We start from the raw sequence: 10,442 nt of genomic DNA on the forward strand, positions 1-10,442 counted from the left end.
TATTTATAGCATCATTTTACATTTTTAAAACAAAATCTAAATGAGCATTTCACAAATAATTACTAAAACGTTTCACTTCACATTAAATATATATAACAAATGCACATTCTATATGATTTTAATTTACTAGGACAGTTCTAACCAGCCGACTAACGTACTTAGCAAGTAAAAGGTAAAGACTGCGGTGAAAACAACCAATAGATAATTCTATAGAACATCTCAATTGAATAATCACAATACTCTTAAGACTAAAATCGTTATGTAATTATTGGTTTTATTTAGTATAAAAAACAGCCTTTACAAAAAGAAGCGCAAAGGAGGTGAAGGGGGTAAAGTGGATGGGGGGAGGAGTAAGAAAACACACACCCCGTGCGTGTGAATGTGTGTGTGCATGTGAGTGTGTGTGTGTTTTACACACACACACCATATTCATATTCACGGAATTTTAGAGAGAGGGCCACAGAAATTTTTAAAAATTAAATTTACAAGTAGTTTAATAAGCTGACTATTCAACTGTGATATATTGAATTTTTGAAGAGTTAAGAGTTTGAATAGTTAATAATCGCATAGACAGCTTTCCGCGGATATCAAAATGAAATATATGATTAAACCAGTTTTGCTTTAGACCAATGAGCCTAAAGGTCGGTTCTTAAAACACCGTGTGAGTAAGCTGTGATCACGCATGAATTTAGTCACCCCTATCTCACCCCTGATTTCGATTTCGTAGGTGTGATGGAAATTGCTCACACGTAGCCGTTCTATAAACATACGTGTGGTGTGACTGCTAGGTGTGAAACAACAACATACGGGTGACAAGATTTTAGCTGTCAACAACAATGTGTACACCGGTAACAACAACACTTTTGTATCAACTTCTGCTCAACTTTAGAAGTCAAACTTACAATAAGCCATAGAATTCATTTTATAAATCCGCGTAAAATTTTTTATTTACGAATGTCGTCTTCCAAAAACAAAAAAAATTTCAATCGTTAGTTGACTAGCACGGAAACAACACGCATTTTAAGCTCGTCATTTTCTTAAGTTTTAAAATTGTAAAGTAGGTTGTTGATTGTTTATTAATTAACAGATTAACTCTAATGTTTAATTATAATTAAATACCTACTGTTTTTATTTTTAATATTATTTGTGAAAAATAAATTTTATATGGAGGTTTAAACAATATTTTTATTTCAGACTGAATGAAGTTCATTTGTTGACAGATTGTTTCTCTCGTGGAATTTGGGGACAGAACTATGAAAGCTAATGTTTATATGGTTGGGAAGCAAACATCAAATCATACAAATTGCAATATATTTATTCAGGTATTTTATCACATTTTTCTGAAATCTAAACCCATTTTACTTTCATTTTTAGATGTCATTTTTTTATTTAAATATTAAGTAAAATATTTCAGTTCTTAATTTAACCTTCCAGTTACTCTGACCTCAGAATGTAGGGCTTTCGCCCTTCATTGTAAATTAGGAAAATTATAATGTACTTATGCCATTATAAAAATAATTTATTATAACTGGCCCAAAACCTTCCATGTATATCACAATCTTAATAAATGAATTTCCTTATATAATAGGATAATAATGTTTTTTAAATTGTTACAATCTCTTTTTTTTTCAATAGGTATTATTATTTTAAGTACCTATGTAAACACCTGATCTACTTGACAATATTTTAATTTTAAAGTTAATCATTTTGTTAAGGACTTTGGATGTCAGAGGAGGAGGACAGGATTGTTAATTCCCATCCCCAGTTAACGAGATTTCCAAGAATTATTCTGTTAATAAGCCACCTTGACAACCTTAACAGTAGTGGCTACACTTAGAAACAAAAATAATACCATATTTGTTCACTTACATTCTATATTATATTCATAAATGTTTTAATTGTTGTGCTTAAATTAATAAAATTAAGTCTGAATTTTTCATTACTTTTATTATTGGTAAATCTTAATAATATTTCAACATCAATCGTGTTTTTAGAAGCTTAGTTTCTGTACCAATTACCTATAGTGTATGAAAGTACATGCCTAAATTCATTATTAGAAAGATAACCGTACGGACTGACAAACATAAAATTAATTTTAAAGAATTCAAGGTACTATTGTGCTAAAGCGTGTTGACGGATTTGATTCTTTACCTAAACCGCGTTATAAGATATCAATAGGTTTATCTACTGCTGCAATCAATTGGTTAGTTGCCTGTAAATGATAAGAAGAATAAAAAAGCTACAGGACCAATTTTTATTTTAAATTTCGTCTGTTAAGGTTGGACATCTGTCATATTACGTTTTTTTCTCCAGATATAAAGTACTAGCGGCCGCCAGGGAGGGAGGGGACTATGGGCTGTTAATCACACTAGTCCCCAAGGTCTTACAATAACGTTTTTTTATTCGTTGGCTTAACAAATTTGGGGACTTTTTGATTTTAATTGGTTGTATTATAAAGTTGTGTGTCCTAACGTTTCAACCACTAATTGCAATCTACAGAAGTGGTAATTTTGTGCATCATCAATGTGGATTTACATTAATTTATTGGCCATTGCCTTATCCCTTTAGATCCCTCAGCAGCCGCACACAAAGCATTTATAACGTTTTCTTATTCGTTGGCTCAACAACTTTGGGGACTTTAATTGGTTGTATCATAAAGTTGTGTGTCCAAACGTTTCAACCACTAATTAGATCTACAGAATGGGTAATTTTGTGCATTATCAATCGGGATTTACATCAATTTATTGGCCATTGCCTTATCTCTTTAGATCCCTGAGCGTCCGCACACAAAGTATTTATAACGTTTTCTATTCGTCTGCTTAACAACTTTGGGGACTTCAATTGATTTTAATTGGTTGAATTATGAAGATGTGTGTCTAAACGTTTCACCCAATAATTTTAATCTACAGAAGGGGTAATTTTGTGTATCATGAATGGGGATTTACATAAATTTAATTACCATTTTCTTATCCATTTAGATCCCTGAGCGGCTGCACACAAAGCATTTATATGGTATGGCCTAAAACCATGCAAATAAGTTGTAAGATTTGCCTGTTAATTTTCCCTTCAATTGTAATGACATTGTATGCTGAGAGAGATGGGGACAATGGTCTGTTTATTATACCAGTCCCCAAAGTTTTATAATAATGTTTTCTTATTCGTTGGCTTTACACTAATGGGACTCTTGCTAAATTTTAAATAGTTTTTTTTATTAAATGAGTGTTCAAAAGTTTCAACCACTAATTTCAATATACAGAAGGGGTAATTTTATGCATAATCATAGGGGATATACATAAATTTATAACTATTGTCTTATCCCTTGAGATCCCTGCATTGCACGTCTTGCTATGCCGTCTGTAGGTATGATGCAGTTTGATACAAATATAATACATAGAAATAAAAGAAATGCAGATATTTTGGCAGATTATTTTTTTATATTTTTTATACATACATAAGATATTATAAATACTTAAAGGAACCAAATATGACTTCATATATAATATTAAAAGTTCTTTAATATATCCGAAACCGATTTTTTCTTTGATAAAACTGTTATGGGTTGTAATAAATAATGTTCTATTTTTGGCAGGTTTTACTGCAATAGCTTTCACCATCATTTGCAATTATAATTTGTAAAGCATTATCCACTATATATTTTTAGGATGTATCTAATCTCGATTTTAGCTTTTTTTTTCACTTGATAATTAGAGTTTGTAAATCTCCATTTATAATCCACAATGTTGTCTTCTTCATTATTCACCTTCTTTCTGCAAATTATCTGAAATTATTCATAAAATCATAATTTGGTTAAACATTTAAATAAACATAGAAAAAAATGATAAATCAAATATTCGTCCTTTGTGTATATGTTCGCTTCGCTTCGTCTCGTCTGTTTGTTTATTTACGAAATTACGTTTCTTCTGTTTTTTTTTTGTAATTGTCTGCTAGATATGAGAGGAAAGCCCTTCTTATGCGCAATGCCGCGTTTTTATTGAAAATTTCCATGCTGGATCTGTGATTAAGCTGTTTTCAGCTGCGACAGCATAGTGTGATGAAAATCTTCTCACACGAAAACGTGTGAATCCAAAATAGGGGTGATTGACGTCATAGGTGTGACTTGAAGGTGTGATTGCGTATGGTGTGAGTTGACTAAAGAACGACACGTGTGATCGTCACACCTACGCCACCTGTGATTAAGCTGTCGAAGGTGTGACAAATAGGTTTACAGAACTGAGCTTAAGTTTAAGTTTTTAAAGTAATCCAATAGTATGTGAAGCTTTTTTGCAACTTTTAGAAGCTGGGCAATTTTGATTTTATTTTTACTTTTTGAAGCTTTTTATAATATAAAAATGACGCCATACTGGCCTACCATAGGTCAATTAAAATGTAATTGGGCCTTGCATTTGAAATATAATCTTTGGTCTATTATTGTTCATTTAAATTGCTGACGTCATTTTTTATTACACCATAAAGAGCTACTTAATTAATTTATAAACACCAGCGGCTACGCCCCTAGAGGCCTTTAGTGGCACTTTAGATGTTTTTTTCATTTCTCTTGGGAGGGTGGTTGTACCCTCCCCAAAAATAGTTATAAACCTTCCCAGAACCCATGAGAATCTACCGTTAGGGAGAACCTGATCGGTTCAGCGGTTAGCGAGATCCTTCGGTACAGACACACAGACAAACAAACATCCTGTTACTTTAGTATAAGGATATCATTATCCATACGGTCCATGAAGACAAATAGCCTAAAGCATTAATCCGAGAAAATCAAGTTTTATGCAGTCTAACGTTCATACAAAATTAAAACTAAGCATTCTTTAGCAAAGATAGAATGAGATTGGTGTAGATTGGATCATAGATTTCTTTATAAATTAAAAATCATACATAAGCAAATATTTTTTTTTAAAAGGACCTACTACAGATATGATAAATGGATGTTTAAAAGACGTCAAATTTAGGTCTATTGGCAAACCCTCACCCCCCCCCCCCCTGAAAAATAAAAATTTGCTATAATTTTTCTTGGTTAATTTGTATAATCTTTTCAAAAACACTAGCCGACCCCCCCTCCCCCCTCTCCCCCTATACTTTCTCCTTACCCAAATACCATTCTTTCATAAACATTAACCAATTACAGTAGAGCTACCCTAGAAGGGTGAAATAGGGGGTAAAGGGATGTAAAGGTGTAGGTACTCTAATCACTTCTTGTATGGTTTGTCAGGGATTTAAAGGGACAAGACAATGGCCGATAAATATATGTACATATATACCTAATGATGATACACAAAATTAGCCATGCTGTAAATTAAAGTTAGTGGTTGAAACCGTTGAACATACAACCCAATGAATTAACCAATCCAAATTCAAAGTTGTTAAGCAAACGAATAATAAAACGTTGGGAACAAGTGTCATAAACAGCCCAATGTCCCGTAACCAGTAGTATTTGACATGAAACGTTTAAAACACTCTAATAATTGTAATCCATTGTCTAACCAACTTTTAAAGATAGTACAAATAAACAAGGTAAAAGGTACACAAAGGTAGCGTTGTTGTTGTTGAGTAGAATAAATAAGGAAGATGTGGGTTCCCTTCATTTAACAGTTAGGGAGTTGAATCTATTTTTATAGAAGCAGAAATATAATCTATGATTATGGTTTGGACCCTCTAAAACTGTAATCTACCTTTCCACTTTCCCCTCTCTTAATGAAGATATCTTCAACGCCGATACGATTTTTGAAATGTAAGATTCTACTTTCCCTTCTCTTGGTGAAGATATCTTCAGCGCCGATACGATTTTTGAAATGTAAGATTCCACTTTCCCATCTCTTAGTGAAGATATCTTCACCAAGAGAGGGGAAAGTGGAAGGGTAGATTACAGTTTTGGAGGGTCCAAACCATAATCATAGATTATATTTCTGCTTCTATAAAAATGGATTCAACTCCCTAACTGTTTAAGGTATATCCCGTAATGTACAGCTTTAAATCAAAATAGAGAGGAGAGTTGGCTATTTATTACACCAGACCCCAAAAGTTTTAAAATAACGTTTTTTAAATATACAAATTGAATATAATATATAAATAAGTGGTAATTTTGTAAAATATAATTGGGAATGTACATCAATATTTCTTCCATTGTCTTATCCCTTAAGATCCCTGGCTTCAAATATACAATTAGACATTTTTGTTAATTGTCCTATTAATTTCAAAATTTCTTTCTATATCCAACAAGGATGACAACATCCATAAAAGCGAAGCACTGAAACGGTAGGACAAACGGACATTAACATTTGTATAGTGTCAGAACTGAATAATAAGAATATAAATGTATAAGAGTCGGAACAAAAATGTAAGTAAATTTGTTGAAAAACTGCTGGATACAGGATAATGTTTATGAACATACTTACATTTTTAGGACTTGATTATAGAGATGCTTCGCTTATAACATTATTCTTTGTTGTCCCAGGAATCAATATACCAAAAATCAGATCAATCGGATGATTAGATCATGTGAAAATTTGTTGTTAAAAAATTTATTTAATCGACATGTTTAAAATTGACGTACGGAAATTTTGGTAATAATTATAGAGTTGCTACGCTTACTAAATCGTACCTAACTACTAAAGGAATCACCATGCAAAATTTGAAATCGATAGAACAATTCTAACATGCCTAAATTAACGAAAAAAGCTATCCGTTACGGACGGACCCTAATTATAGAAAAGCTTCGCTTTTAAAAAGCGTTCTGACTATTTGATCCTATCAAGGAAGAGAAAAGTTTAACAAGATTTTATTATAAATAGTTTATAATTAATAGATTTTTATGCTTCACTTTTCAATTGTTATGCCTAAAATCCTTATAATAAAGTAACAAGAAATGTGTTTGTCTGTCTGTTTGTTGTAACCGAGAACTAATCAGGTTCTCCTTAACAGGGTAGCTTCTCATAGGTCCCGGGAAGGTTTATAACTATTTTGGGTAGGGTACCAACAACCTACCAAGTTACGTATTATTTTTTAAAAAATATTTAAAGTGCCACTAGGGGCCTCTAGGGGCGTAGCCGCTGGTGACTACATATACGAGCTATCCGTCACCGCCAAAAAACGGAGGTTTACTGAATACCCCCTTTACAAACAACCTATTAGCAACATTCTCTGGATGTAGAATTTCAAGGGGTACGTGATAATTGCTCTGAAGTGGGTGTCCATCCCCTCCCCTTCCCTGTGATATCATGGGAAGGGGGGGACAAAATTCTTTAAGTGTGATGGCTCACGTCTTCCGCTGACATTGCAAAATGTTTGCATAACAAGGATGACAACATCCATAAAAGCGAAGCTCTGAAACAATAGGACAAACGAACATTAACACTTGTAGAATGTCAGAAGTGAATAATCAGAATATAAATGTATAAAAGTTGAAACAAGATTAAAAGTAAATTTGATTAAAACAAGTTAATGTTTAAGGACTTTTTAGAACTTGATTATAGAGATGCTTCGCTTATAAAATAGTACTTTGGTGTCATAGAAATCATTATTCCAAAAATCAGATCAATCAGATTATTTTATCACCTAAATTGTTCTTTAAAAAGTTAAAAATCAATATGTTTAAAATGGACGAAAAGACATTCTGGTAACGATTTTAGAGTTGCTACACTTTCTAAATCGTAACTAATTACTACAGAAATAACTATGCAAAGTTTGAAATTGATAGGACAGTTCTAACATGCCAATAATTAACGAAAAAAGCTATTCGTACGTACTGACGGACCGACCCTAATTATAGAAAAGCTTCGCTTTCAAAATTGCATATAAATTGGCGAGTCCTTGTCCCTCACCAGAGAAACTGGTTTTATATGCAAGAGTGCAAAATTACAAGGGAGGGAGGGGACATTGGGCAGTTTATAATGATAGTCCCCACAGTTTTATAATAATGTTTTTGCATTCGATGGCTTAACAATTTTGGCGACCTTGGTTAAATTTTAATTGGTTAGTTTATTACATGTCCAAACGTTTCAACCACTAATTGAAATCTACAGAAGGGGTAATTTTGTGTATCATTATTGGTGATGAACATAAATTAATCTAGCCATTGTATTATCCCTTTAGATTACTCATCCTTATTCAGGAATGTAGGGGTGGGAAATTTTGGTGATTTCAATATTAGAGTAAAACACATGAGGGAGAAAGGGTTAAATAACTGTATCTACCCATTGCAACCACTTTGTGCAATGTGATTGTGCAACCTTGCTATTGGGTTATTGAAAATCAACCAATGGTGTCGCTTATATTAACACAGCCAAGAATCAGAAAATAATTTAGAAGCAGACGAAAGAGGTCTTTGAGAAAGGAAGGAAGGTAGTTGTCTATACTATAGATCTGTTATTTCAATCACTCATCCACTCCCCCCCCCCCCTCCTTTATACTCGCACTTGGACCTTGGCTGCTAAGAAAATTATATTTAAAGAAATTGTTCTCCTTATTTTTATTAACATTTAAAACTTCTAAAGGTAACAGTTATCTTGATAGATGTAGAAAAGTTTTTTGAATGCCATATCCCCCTCCCCCCTTTTTATTTGATAGACAAATTTATTTGCATATTTGAGAAGTGTTTGTATTATCAGGGGGAGGGAGGGGACATTGGGCTGTTTATTCTTATTCGTTGGCTGGACAACGTTGGAAACTATTATTGAATTTGATTGGTTGGTTCATTAAGTTGAGTGTCCAAACGTTTCAACCACTAATTGTTATCTACAAAATAGGTAATTTTATGTATCATCATTAGGGATGTAAATCAAGGGGGAGGGGGGGGAAGTTTGTACACTTATAGGAAATGAAATTCAGTACCAAAGATTGGGAGGGTACTGTGGGCTTGTTTTTAAAGTTATCAACCTAATTCTTTTTGTAGGCTCTCTTATATGACTGGATATACACGTATTTCTTTGAAAATTGAATTTCGGCACTTTCCTTCTAGGGGCTTGTGGAGCAATAGACCCCCCAAAACACTAAAAATATGAGTTCTGAACTTATTTTTAAAGATATCAACTTGATTTTTTTTTATAATACTTTTTTAACATAACCGAATCAACGAACCATTACAGATTTCAGTTTGGGACTTTCCTTCTAGGGGCTTGTGGAGCAATAGACCCCTCAAAACACTAAAAATATGAGTTCTGACCTTATTTTTAAAGATATCAACCTGATTTTTTTTTAATAATAGTTTTTTAACATAACCGAATCAATGAACCATTACGGATTTCATTTTGGGACTTTTCTTCTAGGGGCTTGTGGAGCAATAGACCCCCAAAAAACACTAAAAATATGAGTTCTGACCTTATTTTTAAAGATATCAACCTGATTTTTTTTATATTACTTTTTTAACATAACCGAATCAACAAACCATTACAGATTTTATTTTGGGACTTTCCTTCTAGGGCTTGTGGAGCAAAAGACCCCAAAAAACACTAAAAATATGAGTTCTGACCTTATTTTTAAAGATGTCAACCTGATTTTTTTTATGATACTTTTTTAACATAACTGAATCAAAGAACCATTATAGATTTCATTTTCGGACTTTCCTTCTAGGATGTAGTGGAGCAAAAGACCCCTAAAACACTAAAAATATGAGTTCTGACCTTATTTTTAAAGATATCAACCTCATTTTTTTAACACTTTTTTAACATAACCGAACTTGGTAACTTTTACAGATTTCATTTGGGACTTTCCTTCTAGAAGCTAGTGGGGCAAAAGACATGCAGTATTTGTTGCAATTGAAAAACCAATCAATAACTAATAGTTTTCTTTTTTAACACTGAATACTTAATTTTTTTCAATTATGTAGATAGTTTTTGACTTTTTAAAATTTTTTAAAATTTGTTAGGATACATCATCATTTTTAGTCTTTGTACAGTATTTCTATACCAAGTATTATGAAACCTTAATCTAGTCGTCTTAATGTAATTTTTTTTCAGAATACTACATAATATTTGAATATGACTGTGAATTGATTCAAGCGCATTTTCATTGGACCCTAGAAGGAAATCAAAATCTGTAATGATTACCTAGTTCATTTATGTGAAAAAATTTCACATTAAAAAAATATTTTTAGTGTTTTGGGGATCTTTTGCTTCACTAGCTTCTAGAAGGAAAGTCCCAAAATTAAATCTGTAAAAGTTACCAAGTTCAGTTATGTTAAAAAAGTGTTTTAAAAAAATCAGGTTGATATCTTTAAAAATAAGGTCAGAACTCATATTTTAGTGTTTTGGGGGGTCTTTTGCTCCACTAGTCCCTAGAAGTAAAGTCCCAAAATGAAATCTGTAATGGTTCATTAAGTCAGTTGTTAAAAAAGTTTTCTTTAAAAAATCAGGTTGACATCTTTAGAAATAAGCTCAGAACTCCTATTTTTAGTGTTTTTTTGAAGTCTTTTGCTCCACTAGCTCTAGAAGGAAAGT

General features: G+C 32.4%; 1 long non-coding RNA gene across 1 annotated transcript; it reads left to right on the plus strand.

Annotated features, from left to right (window-relative positions):
• The first annotated feature begins 677 nt into the window (after positions 1-677).
• On the plus strand, positions 678-1,933 carry LOC145312672 (uncharacterized). The gene is made up of 3 exons (XR_013877077.1): positions 678-848; positions 1,195-1,322; positions 1,716-1,933. It is a non-coding gene; the product is annotated as an uncharacterized LOC145312672 (long non-coding RNA).
• The last annotated feature ends 8,509 nt before the right edge of the window (positions 1,934-10,442 follow it).

The sequence above is a fragment of the Acartia tonsa genome, chromosome 2 (assembly GCF_053477335.1).
Source record: "Acartia tonsa isolate MP-2025a chromosome 2, ASM5347733v1, whole genome shotgun sequence".
Taxonomy (NCBI): Eukaryota; Metazoa; Arthropoda; class Copepoda; order Calanoida; family Acartiidae; genus Acartia; species Acartia tonsa.